This window comes from Ranitomeya variabilis, chromosome 4, assembly GCF_051348905.1.
Source record: "Ranitomeya variabilis isolate aRanVar5 chromosome 4, aRanVar5.hap1, whole genome shotgun sequence".
Classification (NCBI taxonomy): domain Eukaryota; kingdom Metazoa; phylum Chordata; class Amphibia; order Anura; family Dendrobatidae; genus Ranitomeya; species Ranitomeya variabilis.
In genome coordinates this window covers 734264932-734286747 of record NC_135235.1, presented here as the reverse complement: position 1 = coordinate 734286747, position 21816 = coordinate 734264932, and the positions used below count along the sequence as shown (strand labels likewise).

The 21816-nt window shown below is 43.6% G+C and overlaps 1 long non-coding RNA gene across 1 annotated transcript in view; it reads left to right on the top strand.

Moving 5' to 3' along the window:
* LOC143767992 (uncharacterized) overlaps window positions 1-21816 on the top strand; it is a 71136-nt gene that overhangs the window by 6725 nt on the left and 42595 nt on the right. The gene's annotated exons all lie outside the window — the stretch shown is intronic.

Here is a 21816-nt window from a genome sequence, read left to right as displayed (position 1 = left end):
GAAGATATTGAGAGATTAGTGTGGAAATATACGGAGGATAAAGATTATGGATGGCTTTGTAGGTCAGTGTTAGTCATTTAAACTGGATACGTTGAGAAATTGGGAGCCAGTGAAGGGATTTGCAAAGAGAGGAAGGAGTGTAGCGAGGAGAGAGATTAATTAGTCGGGCAGCAGAGTTAAGGATGGACTGGAGGTGTGCGAGAGTGTTAGAAGGTAGGCCACAGAGGAGTATGATGCAGTAGTCGAGGCGGGAGATGATTAGGGCATGCACGAGCATTTTGGTAGAGTGTGGGTTGAGGAAAGGACGGATTCTGGAAATATTTTTGAGCTGGAGGCGACAGGAGGTGGCGAGAGCTTGGATGTGCGGTTTGAAGGACAGGACAGAGTCAAGGGTTACTCCGAGGCAGCGGATTTTGGGGACAGGAGTTTGGATGCAAATGGGAGCAAAGATATGGGGCGATAGCTGGACATACCGCTTGGGTCAAGGGATGGCTTTTTGAGGATAGGTGTGATTGTGGCATGTTTGAAGGCAGATGGGAAGGTACCAGAAGTTAGTGAAAGGTTGAAGAGATGGGTTAGGGATGGGATTAGTGTGGTGGTGAGGTTGGGGAGGAGGTGGGATGGGATGGGGTCAAGTGCACAAGTGGTGAGGTGTGATTTGGAGAGAAGATGAGCAAGCTCCCCTTCAGAGATTCTGTAGAGTGAAGTTATGGGGTTTGGGCATTGGTCTCTCATACAAAGGGGTTGTGGTGGTTGGACAGCAAAGACTTGCCTTGTTTAGTCTATCTTATTTTTGTGCGTGGCAAAGTCCTCGGCAACGATTAGGGAAGTCGGAGGGGGCAGTGGTGGGCGGAGGAGGGAGTTAAAAGTGTTGAACAACTGTTTGGGGTTGTGGGATAAGGAAGATACGAGGGTTGTGAAGTAGGCCTGTTTAGCAGAGGTGAGAGCTGATTTGAATGCCAGTGTTGCTTGTTTGAGTGCAGTGAAATCATCTTGGGAATGCATTTTCTTCCAACGCCGTTCTGCAAATCTCGATACTTGGCCGAAGCTTTTTAGTGATGTTATTGTTTGATGATTATTTGATGATGGTATTGTTTTTGTGCACCAGTATTTTAATTGGTATTAAAAAAAGGTGCATCACTCCAAGGACCTTAATCGGACATATCTCGCTCGACCCCATTAATAATATTACCCATCACCCCCAAGTAAGGATACAATATCCAAGCCTTGGTGAATTTTCCAGTCCTCCCATATTTTACAGAATTTATGCAGAGCTCTCCTCTTTTGATATACCCATATATACTCAAGTATAAGCCGACCCGAGTATAAGCCGACCCCCCTAATTTTGCCACAAAAAACTGGGAAAACTTATTGACTCGAGTATAAGCCTAGGGGGGAAAATGCAGCAGCTACCGGTAAATGTCAAAAGTAATAATAGATACCAATAAAAGTAAAATTAATTGAGACATCAGTAGGTTAAGTGTCTTTGAATATCCATATTGAATCACGAGCCCAATATAATGCTCCATACTGTTCATTATGGCCCCATAAGATGTTCCATATTAAAATATGCCCCATATAATCCTAGAGTCCAGATAAATGTATATAACAAACTTTATTAGTGATAATTCCAGGCTTAAAAACGACAGAGGGAAATACCCCGTGCTGCACTCAGCACGCACCTAGATAACCAGGGGATAGGTGCCTATAGTATAAATATATCAACATTGTAACTGAAACAGGTATCACAAAAAATCAAGGTGGCTGTGCAAATAAATAAGGTGCAAACACCTACATTAGACACATAAGTCCATAAGATAATATAGAGAGCACATTCACACTGCATGGAAAATAATATACATACCAGTCAGTATAAAGAGAAATCACGGCGTGGACTGGCACCTCACCCCTGTATCCCCCGACGCACGTTTCGGCTATTGCCTTTTTCAACTTGAAAAAGTTACAATGTTGATATATTTATACTATAGGCACCTATCCCCTGGTTATCTAGGTGCGTGCTGAGTGCAGCACGGGGTATTTCCCTCTGTCGTTTTTAAGCCTGGAATTATCACTAATAAAGTTTGTTATATACATTTATCTGGACTCTATGCTGCTTTTTTTCTATTGGTTTTTGTTGATTTAAATGCAGTGGTCCAATATGTCCCTCTCTTTGGTCCCATTTTTTCTGGACTAAATATACCCTATTTGGGTTCTACTATGATGTTGGTGACCTCATACTGTTCCACCCTAGTGTTTTACCCATATAATCCTGCATAAAGGTTAATAAAGGCCCCATAAGATGCTCCATAGAAACATTTGCCCAATATAATGCTGCACAAATGCTGATTATGGCCCCATAAGATGCTCTATAAAGATATTTGCCCCTTATAGTGCTGCACAAACGTTATGGCCCTATAAGATGCTCCATACAGACACTTGTCCCATATGCCGTAGTGCCCTACAAACGTTATTTATGGCCCCATACAGACACTTGCCCCATATAGTGCTGCACAAACATTATGCCCCTATATAGTGCTGCAGAAACGTTATGGCCCCATATAGTGCCGCAGGAATGTTATGGCCCCATATAGTGCCGCAGGAATGTTATGGCCCCATATAGTGCTCCAGGAATGTTATGGCCCCATATAGTGCCGCAGGAATGTTATGGCCCCATATAGTGCTGCAGGAATGTTATGGCCCCATATAGTGCCGCAGGAATGTTATGGCCCCATATAGTGCTGCAGGAATGTTGTGGCCCCATATAGTGCTGCAGGAATGTTATGGCCCCATATAGTGCTGCAGGAATGTTATGGCCCCCATATAGTGCCGCAGGAATGTTATGACCCCCATATAGTGCCGCAGGAATGTTATGGCCCCATATAGAGCTGCAGGAATGTTATGGCCCCATATAGTGCTGCAGGAATGTTATGGCCCCATATAGTGCTGCAGGAATGTTATGGCCCCATATAGTGCTGCAGGAACGTTATGGCCCCATAGATGCTCCATACAGACACTTGCCCCATTTGCTGCGATAAAAAAAATCACATACTCACCTCTCCGTCGCTCAGACCCCCGCACTTTCAATAGTCACCTGCTCCTCGTTCCGGGTGCCGATCTGTCTCCAGCACTGACGTTCAGCAGAGGGCGCGCACTGACCACGTCACCGCGCCCTCTGACCTCAGCGTCAGTGCTGGAGACAGATCGGCGCCCGGAACGAGGAGCAGGTGACTATCACGCAGCGCAGCGCTCCCCTCCCCGTATACTCACCTGGTCCTGCCGCTGTGTAGATCCTGCTTCCCCGACGCCGCAGCGCTTCATCCTGTACTCAGCGGTCACATGGTACCGCTGATTACAGTAATGACTATGCGGCTCCACCCCTATGGGAGGTGGAGCCGAATATTCATTTACTGTAATAAGCGGGACCATGTGACCGCTGAGTACAGGAAGAAGCTGAAGCTGCTGCTGCCGGCGCCGGGAAAGACAGGGACCTGCAGGGACCGCGCCTGGACTAGGTGAGTACTTTTAGACAGCCCCCGCTCCCCCTCCCCTGCCGACCCCCGGGTATGACTCGAGTATAAGCCGAGAGGGGCAATTTCAGCCCAAAAAAGTGGGCTGAAAATCTCGGCTTATACTCGAGTATATACGGTACTCCTTCTTCAAGACGTAGCAGAAGATTCATATTTTCCTTAATTTCCCTAAACGTAGGTGGCGCCCTGTCTATCCAGTGCTATAGTTTTCCAGGCTTGATATAACTTTCTTTTAAGTGCCAACCTTATGTTTGCATCTTCAGCAACCTCGTCCACAAAACCCAAGACACAAACCAGAGGATGCGTAGGAATCACAACCCCAAACACCATATTTATGTGGTCTATATCTTGGGTCCAGAAATTCCCTATGGAACCACATGACCAAAACATATGTCTTTCCAATAGTTTTTATTAACTTTTTAAACATTCTAAAAAGGTAGGAAGGGGGAATGGTAGTTATAGGGGGGGTAAGCTAGGGATAACTGGGGAACGGGAAGGACAATATATGGTGAAAGAGAACTCAATAATGAGTAAAACGATAATGATCATTGAAATGTAAGGTATTACCATATTACCGTGGAGATGTATTACACTGGTCAACAGCATTTTTGGTGCCAAAGATATTTCATCGAATTTGGGGTATTTTTGGGGTGCTGATTCTGAATATGTCATCAGTTTTGCCAGATTGGCTCAAGTTTTTGAGATTTTTGGTATCTTATTTATAGCACTTGTTGGTAAATGCGACGCATCATCTCATTAATTTCTTTGGATTAGTACTTGAACTGAGCAGTTCTCAATATAGTTTTGTGTTAATTAGTGTTCTAAAAGTTTGTTCATAGCTTGATTTTTGCACTAACTTTATGTTGTTGTCTGTTTTCCAGTGAAAAGCATGAACTCATCAAGAAGAAGTTGTCTTAACGATCCAGACTCATTCTGTTACATTTGTGGTGAATACACACTGCCAAAACATAGAAGAAACATAACAGACTTCGTAAAAAAAGTGTATTTTGCCTATTTTGGGGTTATGCTTGGGGACCAAGACAAGTTTTGGGCACCACACATAGTGTGCAAAGCATGTATGGAATTATTACGAAAATGGAGCAAAGGACAAAGAAAAAGCTTCAAATTTGGTGTTCCAATGGTGTGGAGAGAGCCAAAAAATCATCATGATGACTGTTATTTCTGTGCAGTGCAAGTGCAAGGATTCAATAAGCATAAGAAACGAAAATGGGAGTAACATGGAATCTGCAAGAAGGCCTGTCCCTCATTGTGAAGATGTGCCTGTACCTGTGTTTACCATAAATAACAGTCATCATGATGATTTTTTGGCTCTCTCCACACCATTGGAACACCAAATTTGAAGCTTTTTCTTTGTCCTTTGCTCCATTTTCGTAATAATTCCATACATGCTTTGCACACTATGTGTGGTGCCCAAAACTTGTCTTGGTCCCCAAGCATAACCCCAAAATAGGCAAAATACACTTTTTTTACGAAGTCTGTTATGTTTCTTCTATGTTTTGGCAGTGTGTATTCACCACAAATGTAACAGAATGAGTCTGGATCGTTAAGACAACTTCTTCTTGATGAGTTCATGCTTTTCACTGGAAAACAGACAACAACATAAAGTTAGTGCAAAAATCAAGCTATGAACAAACTTTTAGAACACTAATTAACACAAAACTATATTGAGAACTGCTCAGTTCAAGTACTAATCCAAAGAAATTAATGAGATGATGCGTCGCATTTACCAACAAGTGCTATAAATAAGATACCAAAAATCTCAAAAACTTGAGCCAATCTGGCAAAACTGATAGCATATTCAGAATCAGCACCCCAAAAATACCCCAAATTCATTAAAATATTTTGGACACCAGAAAAAAAATTTTTTTTTGTTGACCTGTGTTATTGTTTAAAGTGATTTCAAAGTCAAGGCGGGCCGGCGGGTCAACTTGGGTCAACCAGTACACGCTCTGTTTAATGAGGTTGGCTAGATAATAGGCTGAAATATTTGAAAGACCCAATCCGCCGTGTCATTTATTTTTATATAGGGTGTTATTAGTGATTCTTGCTTTCTTATAGTTCCATATGAAAGAGTTAATTAGAGATTGAAGGTTCGTTAAGTAGAGGTAGATATTTTGAAAGGGAGGGTTCTAAAAATGTATAATATTTTGGGAAGTATAAAAATCTTGACTATTAAAGATTTGCCTAACCATGAAAGGTCTCTATATCCATTAATAGAAAAAATCCTTGGTGATAGTGCTAAAAAATGGATCCAAATTAGAGGGGATTAAAGAGTCAATATCTTTAATAATGGTTATTCCAAGGTAAGTAATGTCCTTTTCGGCCCAGCCTAGAGATGGCATTTCTTTTATTTTGTTGATTAGAGCGTCACTTAAGTTGAACTGTAGAATTTTTTATTTGTCTTCATTGATTTTGAAGTATGATATATCTGAGAAGACTTTAAGTATTTTTAGGAGTTCTTTTATAGAGTTAAGAGGGTCTGAGAAAGTCATCAGTAGATCGTCCGCGAAATGGCTTATTTTAAAGTGGCGAGATGGTGTATGAATTCCTAAATTATTTTTATTTTCTCTGATTTTTTTGGGCCATGACTATAATGAACAAAAGGGGGGAGAGAGAACAGCCCTGTCTAGTGTCGTTGGTGATCGGAAAGGAGTTGGATAAGTGGTTATTACAGTAACTTTTGGCGCCATGCCACATGACAGAAACTGCTCATTGAAGCCAAATTTTAGAAGCCAAAGCTTTAGGAAATCCCAGTTAACTCTATCGAATGCTTTTTCTGCGTCAAGGGTAAGTGAAGGAAGTTTAGAGGCATTGATTAATTTGATGATATTGATGATTCTTCCAGTGCCATCTGTGGGCTACCTTCCATTTGGTCGTTTTTAATCCATTGTGCAAGAACACAGTTCAGTCTGTTGGCCAGGATTTTAGAATATATTTTAATGTCTGAGTTAATTAAGGAGATTGGTCTGTAATTTTTTACATTCTTTAGTTCACCTTTTGGCTTGGGAATTAAGATGATGGTGGCTTGTAGCATTTCTGTTGGGAAGGGACCTTGAGAGGATGCCAGGTTAAAAATTTGAGAAAAATATGGGGATAAGCATTTGTTATTAAAACCGTCGGGACCTGGGGATTTAAAAGGTTTTAATTGTTGGATGACATCAACTATTTCTTTAGTAGTTAGAAGAGTGCTAAGTAGGTCTAAGTCTTTCGGATTTAGTTTAGGAAGGTTTATGGATGAAAGGACTGACTCAATAGCATTTTTATCTGGTTGAGGGGAAGAGGATTGTAGGTTAATATTATAAAGGTTGTAGTAAAATTTAGCAAACGCATCTACTATATCCTTGGGATGTAAAAGGAGAATGCCGTCGGGGGAAATATTTTTATTTATTCTGCCATAGATTCTTTTTTGTTTCAGTCGGTTCATCATGTATCTCGTGGGTTTATTAAATGATGAGTAGAGTTTTTATTTAGATGTTTTAATTACAGAATCATAAGATGAAAAGATTTCAGATTTTCAATCTTTCCTGGGCTTAAGGATTTCTAGTTGTGTTGTTGTAGAGGGAGAGGAGAGACTAGATTGTAGGGTTTCCTTATTTTTTATTTGGGATTGTAGTTGTGTAATTTTTGCTCGGCTTGCTTTTTTGCATCTAGAAGAGATTTGCATCATAATGCCTCTCATGACGGCTTTATGTGCGTTCCAGCGGATAAAAGGGTTTATTGTATCGGAGCTATTGTCCTCAAAATAGTTTTTTAAGGCAGATTTTATATCTTCTTTGTGTTTGGGATTGTGTGAAAGGGAGGAATTGCATTTCCATAGAAAGTTGTTTTTTAAAGGGGGACTCAAAATGATTTTACCTGAGACTGGAGCATGGTGGGAGATAGTTTTAGGTTCAGTTGTGACGGTTTTGAATTTGGGGAGAGTAAAGATGTCAGTATTAAATAAGTTGATATGTGAAGCGGATTGGTGAACGTCTGAAAAGTGAGTAAATTCCCTAGATGTGGTATTGATACTTCGGAATATGTCGAAGAGGTTGATTTTAAAGAGCCAGTTGTTCAGGGTAGTAGATAGGTACCGGTTTGCGGACGAGGAGTCCAAGTGGCCGATGAGAACTATATTAAAGTCTCCCAACATAATTAACTCGTCTTTCCTGGTTAAATTAACTTTTTTTAGTAATTTATCTAAAAAATTTGTGTTGTTTATTGGGAGCGTACACGTTAATTATTGTACATAGTTGGTTATTCAGTTGACAAATCAAGATATGGTATCTACCCTGAGTGTCACTATGTTCTTCAATAAATTCAAATGAAAAGTAATTTTTTATAACTGTCAATACACCGGGCTTTTTTCTGGTGTTTGCAGATTCAAAAACGTGTGGCAAATTCTTATGGAAAAATTTGGGGTGGTTGTCCTTCTGAAATTTGGTCTCCTTTAAGCATATTTAGTGTGTGTTATTTATTTCTCTCCATAACGTGAACCTTTTGTTAGGGCTGTTTAGGCCTCTTACGTTACGTTTGATGCTCTTGAAAATTTAAAAACAAAAAATACCTATATATAGCAGGAATGTACCCCTCAAGTTATAATGGGTATGTATACGGTAATCAAAAAGCATTCAAAAGAAACTTAATATTACAATTAACTGTAATGATCCAGTCCAGAGTTTGTTTTGTTATTCCCTCTCTGGACTGGTCATGCGGGGGTTGACACCATCTGCCTCGTTTTGGAGCTGGCTGGGCTTTTTCAGTCCTCTGCAGTCTGCCAGCCAGCAACAGTGATAGTTCATGCTTCCAGGGTAGAGCAGCTGACCCGTATACCCTGGTGATCCTTCTGCCTCTGACTTCTCGTATTTGTGTGAGACTCATTCCCTATCCTTGACGTATTGTTTGTCTGGTGGTTTCCTAACATTGTTTGACTCGGCCTGATGTCTGCAACCCGCCTCCTGCTTTCCGTCTCTGATACCTCGTTCCCCGACCGACTTTGACTTCTTGCTTGTACCCATACTTCATCTTACGTCTCACGTTTTGGATACTGCGCTCCTGTTTGGCTCTGACTTCTTGCTTGTCTCTGACTTCGTGCACGCTGTGACCTCTGGTACCTCTGCCCCTGACAGTTTCTGACTGCTTGTCTGACTCTTTTGTTACCTGTGACATCTGCGCGGCTGCTCAGTGTTGCTACTCTGTTAGTGTGCAACCTCTCTTCCCTCACCAGCACCCCCTGGTGGAGGTTGCGCTAAACTGCACTGCAGCCGCATCACATTAACAAAATCAGAAGTAAAGTATAATAAAAATAAACAATGCAGAACAATGTAATACACTAAACTGGAGTTCTCCTGAAGGAATCCTACACGCCAGTGGATTCTACTTTTTTGGGGGAACAGTCCATGGAAGGAGTTCGTAAGGTGGATTCTATCTATTGTCAGTTCCGAGATAGATAGAGATGGTATTGTTTTTTTGAAAAGTGATTTAACATAATCAGAGAGATTATTGGGAGTAATATTCTGTAAGATTTCAAGGGAACCTGTCACCAGTTCGCATCTCGGCTTCAGGAAAATGGCCGCCGCGATCTCCATCTGCGCACGCGTGGCATCCCGCGGCCATTTTCCTGAAGCCGCGGCCAGCAGAGCGCCGCTTCTGCACACGCGCGGCCAAAGGAAGATGGCCGCCCCCACCGATCACCAATGAAATAGCGCACATCGCGCTCTTTTCACTCCCCTGTGCAGTGGATTCGGGACCTTGGGCATGCGCACACCACTACGCCACCAACGGAAAACTAAGCAAGATCTGGGGGAAGACACCACGCCCATCTGACCAGACCAGCCTGATTGACAAGCGAAAACGACTACTTTGGTAACGTATTTCGGCAGCATAGGTGGGGAATCGGGGTCCACAAAATACACTATTGCAATGCACAGCTCAGGCCCTATTTAACAGTATTTTTATCTCATACGGAAAAAACGGGGTGACAGGTTCCCTTTCACTAATTTTTATGTTGTTCCTTCTACTGCGGTCCTCTAGATTCCCTAGTTTGGATTTGAGTTTGCAGAGTTCTTGATTTACGCCTTGGTTTATCCCTAGAAAGCTTGTCAGTTTTGTCCTCAACTGCAACAATTCTTTTTTCATGGTCTTCCAATTTTTTGTTAAAAAGGGTCAAAAGTGGATTGAAAAAGTTCTACTTGCTTCTCAAAACTTCATATTTTCATTGATCTTATTAGTGAGGTCCATCATGTAGGCCTCTGCATTATTTTTCCCAGGCCTAGGGAGGTCCTCTGCCTTTACCCAAGTGTTATTCTTATTAACTGTGGGAGAGGAGGACCCAGAGTCTTTTTTTAAAACGGTTTTTATATGGGCTTAAGTTTGGAGAGGAGTCTTCCTATTTATCCTCAGAGACTTCCTGAGAAGAGGTATATTTATGACTCCAGTCACCCGGTTCTTTTCTTTTCGTTGATATCGAGAGGTCCATATCCTCAACTAAAGATTTATTAAGTGAGAATTTTGGATGTAGGTCTTTGTGTCTATGTCTGCGCCTTTTTTTGTTAACGGGTTTAAGGTGAAGGTATCCGTTTGAAGTTTTTGAGGACCTCCAATTTTAGTCGCTTTGCTGTAAGGGCCATATTTAGTTTGTTAGGTTCTGGTTTGTTTTCTTCCTTTTTAAGAGGAGATCTTGATTTTAATGGACTAATGGTTTTAGATTGATCCTCTGAAGGGTTACAATAAGAATGATGCTGAGAGTATTTCTCTCTTTGAGTTTTGGGTGGTTTATTCGCTGAAGAAGTATTGGTTTTAGGTTTTGCTCCACTGTTACTCATTTTAGAATGAGTAGATAAGAATAGGTTCGATTCTTGTAGGTAGATATTATAACAAGTCACTAAAAGGGATATAGCATAGTGGAAATATATAGATTTAGGTTACAATGTAGAAAAGAAAACAAGATGTTATGTGAAAGGGTACGGATAATTAGGCTAATGTAATATTATGGCTATATAAAGTATGATGGAAGACTATATATTAACCTAATAGAGCTAAAGAGTGTACAAACAGTGTCAAGATCAAGAAGCTTTGGTGTAAGGTGGCAGGTCAAAACACAGTATTTAACCTAATAATAAACAAATATTATGGTATAATCAGCTAAATTAGATTACTAAGGATCAACTGTAATTATAATCTTTGAGGTATTAGGTGTGTTGAAGGAAAAATTATAGAAAAATAAGAGAATTGAGTAAAACACAAATAGATTGTAGGAAAAGTATGACCCAAATAATGCTTTTTCACTAGGAAATCAAGATAATCCTAAAGGATTAATTATATCCTATTGATATGGCTTTGTACTCAATAAAGAGAAAATATGAAAGTAGAACACTTTAACTTATATTGCAAAAACTTATATCAAGTTGAAGTCTTGTAAATTTGTATAAAACAGTTCCAGGGATAGGTGCGGAAGAAATCAAGGTTGGGGTCAGTTCACAAGACCAGTGTTGGTTTCTAGTTGGTATAATCCAAAGCTGGCAGATGCGTTAGAATAAGCACACTGTAGGGGAAACTTTGCTCCCTTGATACTAACAGGGTTCCGCAGATGTCCACTCAAAACAGCTTTAGGGGATTAGGTCTCCAGGTTTGCCTTAGCAAGGTTCTCTCCGGTCTCAAAGCACAGTCTCAAGGTGTAGTATGGAACTTGTCTGTATAAGCCGCCACAGTGTTGCGGCTATGCCAGCTAATTGAGGAGTCAGAGAGCTGGTTCTAAGTTGTAAAGCCCTCGAGGGTATAGGATCCTCACAGGCGTGGTTAACAGAGGTGCCTCACGCTCCAAGACTCATGTATAATGTTGGAGAAAAGTCGAAGAGTCACTGGGGTGTCTGCGGCTGCTGTTAGGCTACGTTCACATTTGCGGTCAGCGGCGCCGCATGCGTCATGCGCCCCTATATTTAACATGGGGGCGCATGGACATGCGTTGTGCTGCGTTTTGCGCCGCATGGCCGCAAGCGTTGGACGCAAGAAACGCATCAAGTTGCATTTTTTTTGCGTCCAACTTTCAGCCAAAAAGGACGCATGCGGCGCAAAACGCAGCGTTTTAGCGTGCGTTTTGCCGCGTTTTTGTTTGCGTTGTGCGCTGCGGCGCCGACGCTGCGGCGCACAACGCAAATGTGAACGTAGCCTAAGTGAGGACTGCCGTAGGTCTTGTTAATGCTGTCAGTGTTTAAGGGTTATGGAGCAGCCCTCCCTATACACTGCAACTCCCCCCGGTCCCATCTCCGCTAAAGGCTTATAGTGCTCGCTGATATCTCCCCTGTGGCTCCGGATCTTCTGGTGGCAGATTCTCCGGTGACAGGAGCACTCTCTGTTATCAGCCTAGGTGGGCGGCTCCGCTCCGATGGTCCCATCTGCCGCTGACCCCGGGATCTGATGCAGCTTCCATACCTCAGCTTATCTGTTCAGGACAAAGGTAGCCTCAGGGCAACTTCTCCCGGAACTCTGGTATTGTGGGTCCCCCGGGCAATGTCACGAGGGGTTTTCTAGTGTTTCCGTAATCCGGCAGGACTTGTTCCTGCGTTCAGCAAGTGCTGAGGCTCCGGATTCCCAGGCGGCAGATTCTCCGATGTCGGGCTCTGTTGTCAGGCTCCTAGTGCGCCTCTGCTCTGATGGTCTCAGCTGCCTCTCTCCCCAGGATCCGTTGCAGTCTCTGTACCACAGCGTGGCCACACAGAAGGATAAGCAGCCTCAAGGCAACTTCTCCCGGAGCTCTGGTACGGCTTGTCTCCCGTGCACAGTCGCGAGGAGATGTATTGTTGATCCGCAGTCTGGCAGGCCTTGTTCCTGCCTTCAGCTAGTGCTGCAGACAGGGCGGGAAAATCCCACATCCATAGCTCTATTTACCCTCCAGTTTCTGAGCTAAAAATTTCAGTTAGGTATATCCAATCTTCTCTGGGTTAGTCTCAAAATGATCCCAGTAATGTTCTGGATAAGTCCAGAATAAAATAAATAAATAAATATTTATTCTGGTTGCTGTGGTAGTCGGTTTGTTGGTTGTCCCCACAGAGCTCCAGACTCCTGTGTCTCTCATCTTCAGAGTCCAGGCCTCGCTCCCCCTGACCAAAACATATGTAGCAAATTGTCAGGGCCCCTTCCGCATCTCGGACACGTCATCCTCTCTTACCCCAATATTATGCAGGGATTTGGGAGTCCTACTATATACCCGATGCAGCAGGTACATCTGTGACAGCCTTTGTGCCTCACTAGTGAACAGCTGGGGAATCGACGATAATATGTCATCCCACTGCTCATTGTCTATTACCCCAACATCCTGCTCCCATTTCTCTAAAACTTTTAAAGACTCCATCCAACTGACGTTGATCTATAAATAGGATCCCCGCTTGTCGCCAGGGGCTAAAGCCCTCTAACCTGAATATTTCTGGCAACTTTTGGTTTTTCCATATAGGAGTAACTGGAGTATACCCATCAATATTAAGGAGTTGCTCAGTTTTTCCCCAGGTTTTATTCATATGGACTAGAGTAGGAATCTTAGTCTTATTTTTCCCCAAATAACCTGCTTCGAAAAATTAGATAATTGGGTTTCTCCCCTTAGACCCCTGGACAATGGAAGCTGTAGACCCCTGAAGCAGTTTAAGCTGTTGCAATTGTGAGGATAGAAAATACAGCCACGGGTTAGGGGCAGCCAATCCTCCCGCCTCCTTCCGCCTCTGTAATGTGTTATTTAATCCGAGCTGTGCCTTTTTTCCAAATTAATTCTCTGAACATAACTTGAAATTTGTAAAAGTGTTTCAGATTAATCCACCCAGGGGCGTTATGGATGAAATATAACAGCTGGGGCGTGATAATCATTTTAACCAAATTTGTGCAACCCACTACTGACTATGGTCATTTACACGAGGTGTTGATTTTTACTTGAAATTTCAAGTATATACTTTAAGTCTCGTTTGACTCACTTTGGATGCTTGAGAAAGTTCATCAACTGGCATCAACATAGATTTCTCCCAATTAATACGAAGCCCCGAAAAATTTCCAAACTGATTAAATATAGCTATAGCGTTTAACAATGAATCCTCTGTATCCCCAAGAAATACCAAAAGATCATCTGCATACAATGCCACCCTTTCTTCCACAGACCGATGCACAAAGCCCTTTATCTCCCCACTAGTTTGGAGTTTAATAGCCGGGGGTTCTATCACCAATGCAAACAGCAGAGGGGGCAGTGGGCAGTCCTGCCTAGTTCCCCTACACAACTCAAAAGCCTCTGACATACAACCATTTATTTTAATTTTGGCACATGGATTGCAGTATAAAAAGCATGACCCAGGACAGGAACAAGGAACTGAAACCCATGCCCCTCATGACAGACTACAAGTACTCTCACTCAATGCTATCAAAAGCTTTCACCGCATCGAGCGCGAGTATTGCTCTCCTCCTTACATTCTGCGACTGTGCCTGTAGATTAATAAAGAGGCCTCACAAATTTATGGCAGTAGATTTGTCAGGCATGAAGCTGAAGATCAATAGTACGGGCTCTACTCTTAGTTTTAATTCTAGAGATCTCTTTATTCAGGACCCTCTTGAAAAGGCCTTCATTGTGTCCCAAACTATCAGGGGCACTGCCAAGCCAATATTATCTTGAAAAAAGGCCCTCAACTTCCCAGCTAATCCTTCTCTGTCCTTCAATATTGCCAGCTATATCTTCTCGATGTACTGGATAGAGGAAGAATATTAACAACCACCCTTAATGGGAAATGGTCTGACAACCGTCTCGTGAGATATTCCACCTTGTCCACCATCGGCAATAAGAACTGATTACCTATGCCCAGGTCTATCCTAGATAAGGAGGAGTATGATGCTGAAAAGCAAGAATACTGTCATGTTGGTGGGAATTTAGTCCTCCAGATATCATACCACTGCATCTCCTGCAATACCTTGGCCAACGCTGTGTCCTCACTCCCCCCAACCAACAAGTCTCCCCGTTATTTATCTAGAGCGCATTGAGATATATATTGAAATCCCCAATAATAATAGCTGGTGTATCTGGGTTCTCCATCAGTAACTGGATTATCAGCTGTATAGTTTCCATTGAGAATGGTGGAGGAATATATAGTGCTACTATACACACCCGTACACTATAAAGCAGGCATACCAAGCAAATAAATCTGCCCCCCGGATCTATTGTGGCTTTTACACATGTAAAAGAAAGATTGCGGTGGATAAAAATACTAATGCCCCTGGTGTTATGACCTGGTGGTTAAGGAGCAACATGGGACGAGCTCTGAGGAGGTGGTATCTGTACTGACCGCAGTTCCTAATCCTAACACCAACACTAGAAGTAGCCGTGGGATGTTCCTGTCACTCCCTAGACACCTCGTCACAGCCTGAGAACTAACTACCCCTAAAGATGGAAACAGAAAGCTATCTTGCCTCAGAGAAAATCCCCAAAGGAAAGATAGCCCCCCACAAATATTGACTGTGAGTGGAGAGGGAAATGACATACACAGAATGAAAACAAGATTCAGCAAAGGAGGCCAATTCTAACTAGATAGACAGGACAGGAAAGGATACTGTGCGGTCAGTATTAAAAGCTAAAAATCCACACAGAGTTTACAAAAAATCTCCACACTGACTCACGGTGTGGAGGGGCAAATCTGCTTCCCCAGAGCTTCCAGCTAAGCTGAATATATCATACTGACAAGCTGGACAAGAAAAAACATAATATGAGCTGAACGATTAAGTCCACAGCAAGTGGACAACCAAAAGAACAAGCAATGACTTATCTTTGCTGAAATGGACAGGCTATCAGAGAAATCCAAGGAGAGGTCTGAATCCAACCAAGAAACATTGACAGCTGGCACTGGCTGAAGACTAGAGCCAGGCTAAATGGCAGAGCCAGGAGAGACGATCAGTGGAAGCAGCTGCTAATGCTAAACCCAAGGAGCAGCAGTTCCACTCAAAACCACCGGAGGGAGCCCAAGGGCAGAATTCACAAAAGTGCCATTTACAACCACCGGAGGGAGCCCAAGAACGGAATTCACAACAGTACCCCCCCTTGAGGAGGGGTCACCGAACCCTCACCAGAGCCCCCAGGCCGATAAGGACGAGCCAAGTGAAAAGCACGAACCAAATCGGCAGCATGGACATCGGAGGCAACAACCCAAGAATTATCCTCCTGGCCATAACCCTTCCATTTGACCAGATACTGAAGCTTCCGCCTCGAAAAACGAGAATCCAAAATCTTCTCCACCACATATTCCAACTCCCCCTCAACCAACACCGGAGCAGGAGGATCAACAGAGGGAACCATGGGCACCACATATCTCCGCAACAAAGATCTATGGAAAACATTATGGATGGAAAAAGAAGCTGGAAGGGCCAAACGAAAAGATACCGGATTGATAATTTCAGAAATCTTATAAGGACCAATAAAGCGAGGCTTGAACTTAGGGGAAGAAACCTTCATAGGAACATGACGAGAAGATAACCAGACTAAATCCCCAACACGAAGCCGGGGACCAACACACCGACGACAGTTAGCAAAACGTTGAGCCTTTTCCTGAGACAACGTCAAATTGTCCACCACATGAGTCCAAATCTGCTGTAACCTGTCCACCACAGAATCCACACCAGGACAGTCAGAAGGCTCAACCTGCCCCGAAGAAAAACGAGGATGAAAACCAAAATTACAAAAAGGCGAAACCAAGGTAGCCGAACTAGCCCGATTATTAAGGGCAAACTCGGCCAACGGCAAGAAGGTCACCCAATCATCCTGATCAGCAGACACAAAGCATCTCAAATAGGTTTCCAAGGTCTGATTGGTTCGCTCAGTTTGGCCATTTGTCTGGGGATGAAATGCTGAAGAAAAAGACAAATCAATGCCCATTCTAGCACAAAAGGACCGCCAAAACCTAGAAACAAACTGGGAACCTCGGTCAGACACAATATTCTCCGGAATGCCATGCAAACGAACCACATGCTGAAAAAATAATGGAACCAAATCAGAGGAGGAAGGCAACTTAGGCAAAGGTACCAAATGGACCATCTTAGAAAATCGGTCACAAACCACCCAGATAACAGACATCTTCTGGGATACAGGAAGATCCGAAATAAAATCCATGGACATATGCGTCCAGGGCCTCTCAGGGACCGGCAAAGGCAAAATCAACCCACTAGCACGGGAACAGCAAGGCTTGGCCCGGGAACAAGTCCCACAGGACTGCACAAAAGAAAACACATCCCGCGACAAGGAAGGCCACCAAAAGGACCTAGCAACCAAATCTCTGGTACCAAAAATCCCAGGATGACCAGCCAACACCGAACCATGAACCTCAGAAATTACCTTACTAGTCCATCTATCAGGAACAAACAGTTTCCCCACTGGACAGCGGTCAGGTTTATCAGCCTGAAACTCCCGAAGCACCCGTCGTAAATCAGGGGAGATGGCAGAAAGAATCACCCCCTCCTTGAGAATACCAACCGGCTGAAGGACTCCCGGAGAATCAGGCAAAAAACTCCTAGAGAGGGCATCAGCCTTCACATTCTTAGATCCCGGAAGATACGAGACCACAAAATCAAAACGGGAGAAAAACAGGGACCATCGAGCTTGTCTAGGATTCAACCGCTTGGCAGACTCGAGGTAAATCAGATTCTTATGATCGGTCAAGACCACAACGCAATGCTTGGCTCCCTCAAGCCAATGTCGCCACTCCTCGAATGCCCACTTCATAGCCAACAACTCCCGATTGCCGACATCATAATTACGCTCAGCAGGCGAAAACTTTCTGGAGAAGAAGGCACACGGTTTCATCAAAGAACCATCAGAACTTCTCTGAGACAAAACGGCCCCTGCCCCAATCTCAGAAGCGTCAACCTCAACCTGAAAAGGAAGAGAAACATCTGGCTGACGCAACACAGGGGCAGAAGTAAAACGACGTTTAACCCCTTCCCGACATGCGCCGTACTAGTACTGCGCTGCCGGCACTGCATTACTGACAGCCGCAGTACTAGTACGGCGGCTCGATCACCGCGGTCTCGCGCTGAGCGCCGCGGTGATCGGGTGCGTGTGTCAGCTGTGTATGACAGTTGACACCCCGCAGCAATGCCCACAATCGGCGCTATCGCCAATCGCGGGCATTTAACCCCTCTGATGCCGCTGTCAATAGTGACAGCGGCATAGAGGGGGATCGCGCAGGGACGGGGGCTCCCTGCGCTCTCCCACCGGAGCAGCGCGATGAGATCGCGCTGCTCCGGTGACCTGGAAGGAGTCCCCAGATCCAAGATGGCCGCAGGACTCCTTCCGGGTCATAAGATGACCCTGCTTGCCGGCGCCTGCTGAGAGCTGCTGAGTGCAGGCGCCGGCAAGCCTCTGCAAAGTGCCTGTCACATCGGTGATCTGACAGAGTGCTGTGCACACTCTCAGATCACCGATCTGTGATGTCCCCCCCGGGACAAAGTAAAAAAGTTAAAAAAAAAAAAATGTCCACATGTGTAAAAAAAAGAAAAAAAAAATCCTAAATAAAGAAAAAAAAAAAATATTCCCATAAATACATTTCTTTATCTAAATAAAAAAAAAATCACACAATAAAAGTACACATGTTTAGTATCGCCACGTCCGTAACGACCCCACCTATAAAACTATATCACTAGTTAACCCCTTAAGTGAACACCGTAAAAAAAAAAAAAAAAAAACGAGGCAAAAAACAACGCTTTATTCTCATACCGCCAAACAAAAAGTGGAATAACACGCGATCAAAAAGACGGATATAAATAACCATGGTACCGCTGAAAACGTCATCTTGTCCCGCAAAAAAAAAGCCACCATACAGCATCATCAGCAGAAAAATAAAAAAGTTATAGCTCTCAGAATAAAGCGATGCAAAAACAATTATTTTTTATATAAAATAGTTTTTATTGTGTAAAAGCGCCAAAACATAAAAAAATTTACATAAATGAGGTATCGCTGTAATCGTACGGACCCGAAGAATAAAACTGCTTTATCCTTTTTACCAAACGCGGAACGGTATAAACGCCCCCCCCTAAAAGAATTTCAGGAATTGCTGGTTTTTGTTCATTCCGCCTCCCAAAAATCGGAATAAAAAGCGATCAAAAAATGTCATGTGCCCGAAAATGGTACCAATAAAAACGTCAACTCGTCCCGCAAAAAACAAGATCTCACATGACTCTGTGGACCAAAATATGGAAAAATTATAGCTCTCAAAATGTGGTGATGCAAAAACTATTTTTTGCAATAAAAAGCGTCTTTTAGTGTGTGACGGCTGCCAATCATAAAGATCCGCCCAAAAAAACGCTATAAAAGTAAATCAAACCCCCCTTCATCACCCGCTTAGTTAGGGAAAAATAATAAAATTTTAAAATATATATTTATTTCCATTTTCCCGTTAGGCTACTTTCACACTAGCGTCGGTACGGGGCCGTCGCGCTGCGTTGGCCCGACATACCGACGCATACTGTGCAAGCGCCGCACAACGGGGGCAGCGGATGCTGTTTTTCCACGCATCCGCTGCCCCATTGTGAGGTGCGGGGAGGTGGGGGCGGAGTTCCAGCCGCGCATGCGTGGTCGGAAATGGTGGACCGTCGGCACAAAAAAAGTTACATGTAACGTTTTTTGCTGCCGGCGGTCCGCCACAACACGACGCAACCGTCGCACGACGGTTTGCGACGTGTGTCAATACGTCGCAATGCGTCGCTAATGTTAGTCTATGGGGAAAAAACGCATCCTGCTGTTTTTTCGCCAAAACGACGCATTGCGACGTATGCAAAAAAACGCTAGTGTGAAAGTAGCGCTAGGGTTAGGACTAGGGTTAGGGCTAGGGTTGGGGTTAGGGCTAGGGTTGGGGTTAGGGCTAGGGTTGGGGTTAGGGTTTCAGTTAGAATTGGGGAGTTTCCACTGTTTAGGCACATCAGGGGCTCTCCAAACGCGACATGGCGTCCGATCTCAATTCCAGCCAATTCTGCTTTGAAAAACTAAAACAGTGCTCCTTCCCTTCCGAGTTCTCCTGTGCGCCCAAACAGTGGTTTCCCCCAACATATCGGGTATCAGCATTCTCAGGACAAGTTGGACAACAACTTTTGGGGTCCAATTTGTCCTGTTACCCTTGGGAAAATAAAAACGTGGGGGCTAAAAAATAATTTTCGTGGAAAAATTTTTTTTTTTTATTTTCACGGCTCTGCGTGATAAACTGTAGTGAAACACTTGTTGGTTCAAAGTTCTCACAACACATCTAGGTAAGTTCCGTGGGGGGTCTAGTTTCCAATATGGGGTCACTTGTGGGGGGTTTCTACTGTTTAGGTCCATCAGGGGCTCTGCAAATGCAACATGACACCTGCAGACCAATCCATCTAAGTCTGCATTTCAAACGGCGCTCCTTCCCTTCCGAGCTCTGCCGTGCGCCCAAACAGTGGTTCCCCCCCATATATGGGGTATCAGCGTACTCCGGACAAATTGGACAACAACTTTTGTTGTCCAATTTCTCCTGTTACCCTTGGGAAAATAAAAACGTGGGGGCTAAAATATAATTTTCGTGGAAAAAAATATATTTTTTATTTTCACGGCTCTGCGTGATAAACTGTAGTGAAACACTTGTTGGTTCAAAGTTCTCACAACACATCTAGATAAGTTCCGTGGGGGGTCTAGTTTCCAATATGGGGTCACTTGTGGGGGGTTTCTACTGTTTAGGTACATCAGGGGCTCTGCAAATGCAACATGACACCTGCAGACCAATCCATCTAAGTCTGCATTTCAAACAGCGCTCCTTCCCTTCCGAGCTCTGCCGTGCGCCCAAACAGTGGTTCCCCCCAATGTATGGGGTATCAGCGTACTCAGGACAAATTGGACAATAACTTTTGTGGTCCAATTTCTCCTGTTACCCTTGGGAAAAAAAAAAATTGCGGGCTAAAACATCATTTTGTGGAAAGAAAAAATGATTTTTTAATTTTCACAGCGCTACATTCTAAACTTTAGTGAAACAATTGGGGGTTAAAAGTGCTCACCACACATCTAGATAAGTTCATTAGGGGGTCTTCTTTCCAAAATGGTGTCACTTGTGGGGGTTTCCACTCTTTAGGCACGTCAGGGGCTCTCCAAACACGACATGGGTTCCGATCTCAATTCCAGCCAATTTTGCATTGAAAAGTCAAATGGCGCTCCTTCCCTTCCGAGCTCTGCCATGCGCCCAAACAGTGGTTTATCCCCATATATGAAGTATCAGCGTACTCAGGACAAATTGCACAACAACTTTTGGGGTCCAATTTATCCTGTTACCCTTGGGAAAATAAAAAATTTGGGGCAAAAAATCATTTTTTGTGAAAATTAATATGAATTTTTTTTTACGGCTCTACATTGTAAACTTCTGTGAAGCACTTGGAGGTTCAAAGTGCTCACCACTAGAGTTGAGCGACCTTGACTTTTTTAGGGTCGAGTCATGTTTCGCGAAACCCGACTTTTGGAAAAGTCGAGTCGGGCGAAATCGGCCAATTACTGCGCAAAGTCGAGGATCGGCCGGAACCCGAAACCCTATGCACGTCAATGGGGATTATTTTTTTTATTTTTTTTTTCTTCTCTCTCTCTCTCTCTCCCCCTCCGTCCCAGCACAGAAAATTTCGTATTACACATTCCAAATCGCTACTGCGCACAAGCGATAAAATGATGATAGGCGTGCACGCCCCTAACCTTTATGTCATCACTCTGCCCACGCTCCTTCATTGGCTGAAAAAATGGCGCTAAACGCGTCATACGAAACGCGACTTTGGCGCCAAGATCGCGTACCGCATGGCCGACCCCACACAGGGATCGGGTCGGGTTTCATGAGACGCCGACTTTACAAAAAGTCGGCGACTTATGACAATGAACGATCCGTTTCGCTCAACCCTACTCACCACACATCTAGATAAGTTCCTTAGAGGGTCTACTTTCCAAAATGGTGTCACTTGTGGGGGTTTCCACTGTTTAGGCACGTCAGGGGCTCTCCAAACACGACATGAGTTCCGATCTCAATTCCAGCCAATTTTGCATTGAAAAGTCAAATGGCACTCCTTCCCTTCCGAGCTCTGCCATGCACCCAAACAGTGGTTTATCCCCATATATGAAGTATCAGCGTACTCAGGACAAATTGCACAACAACTTTTGGGGTCCAATTTATCCTGTTACCCTTGGGAAAATAAAAAATTTGGGGCAAAAAGATAATTTTTTGTGAAAATTAATATGAATTTTTTTTTACGGCTCTACATTATAAACTTCTGTGAAGCACTTGGAGGTTCAAAGTGCTCA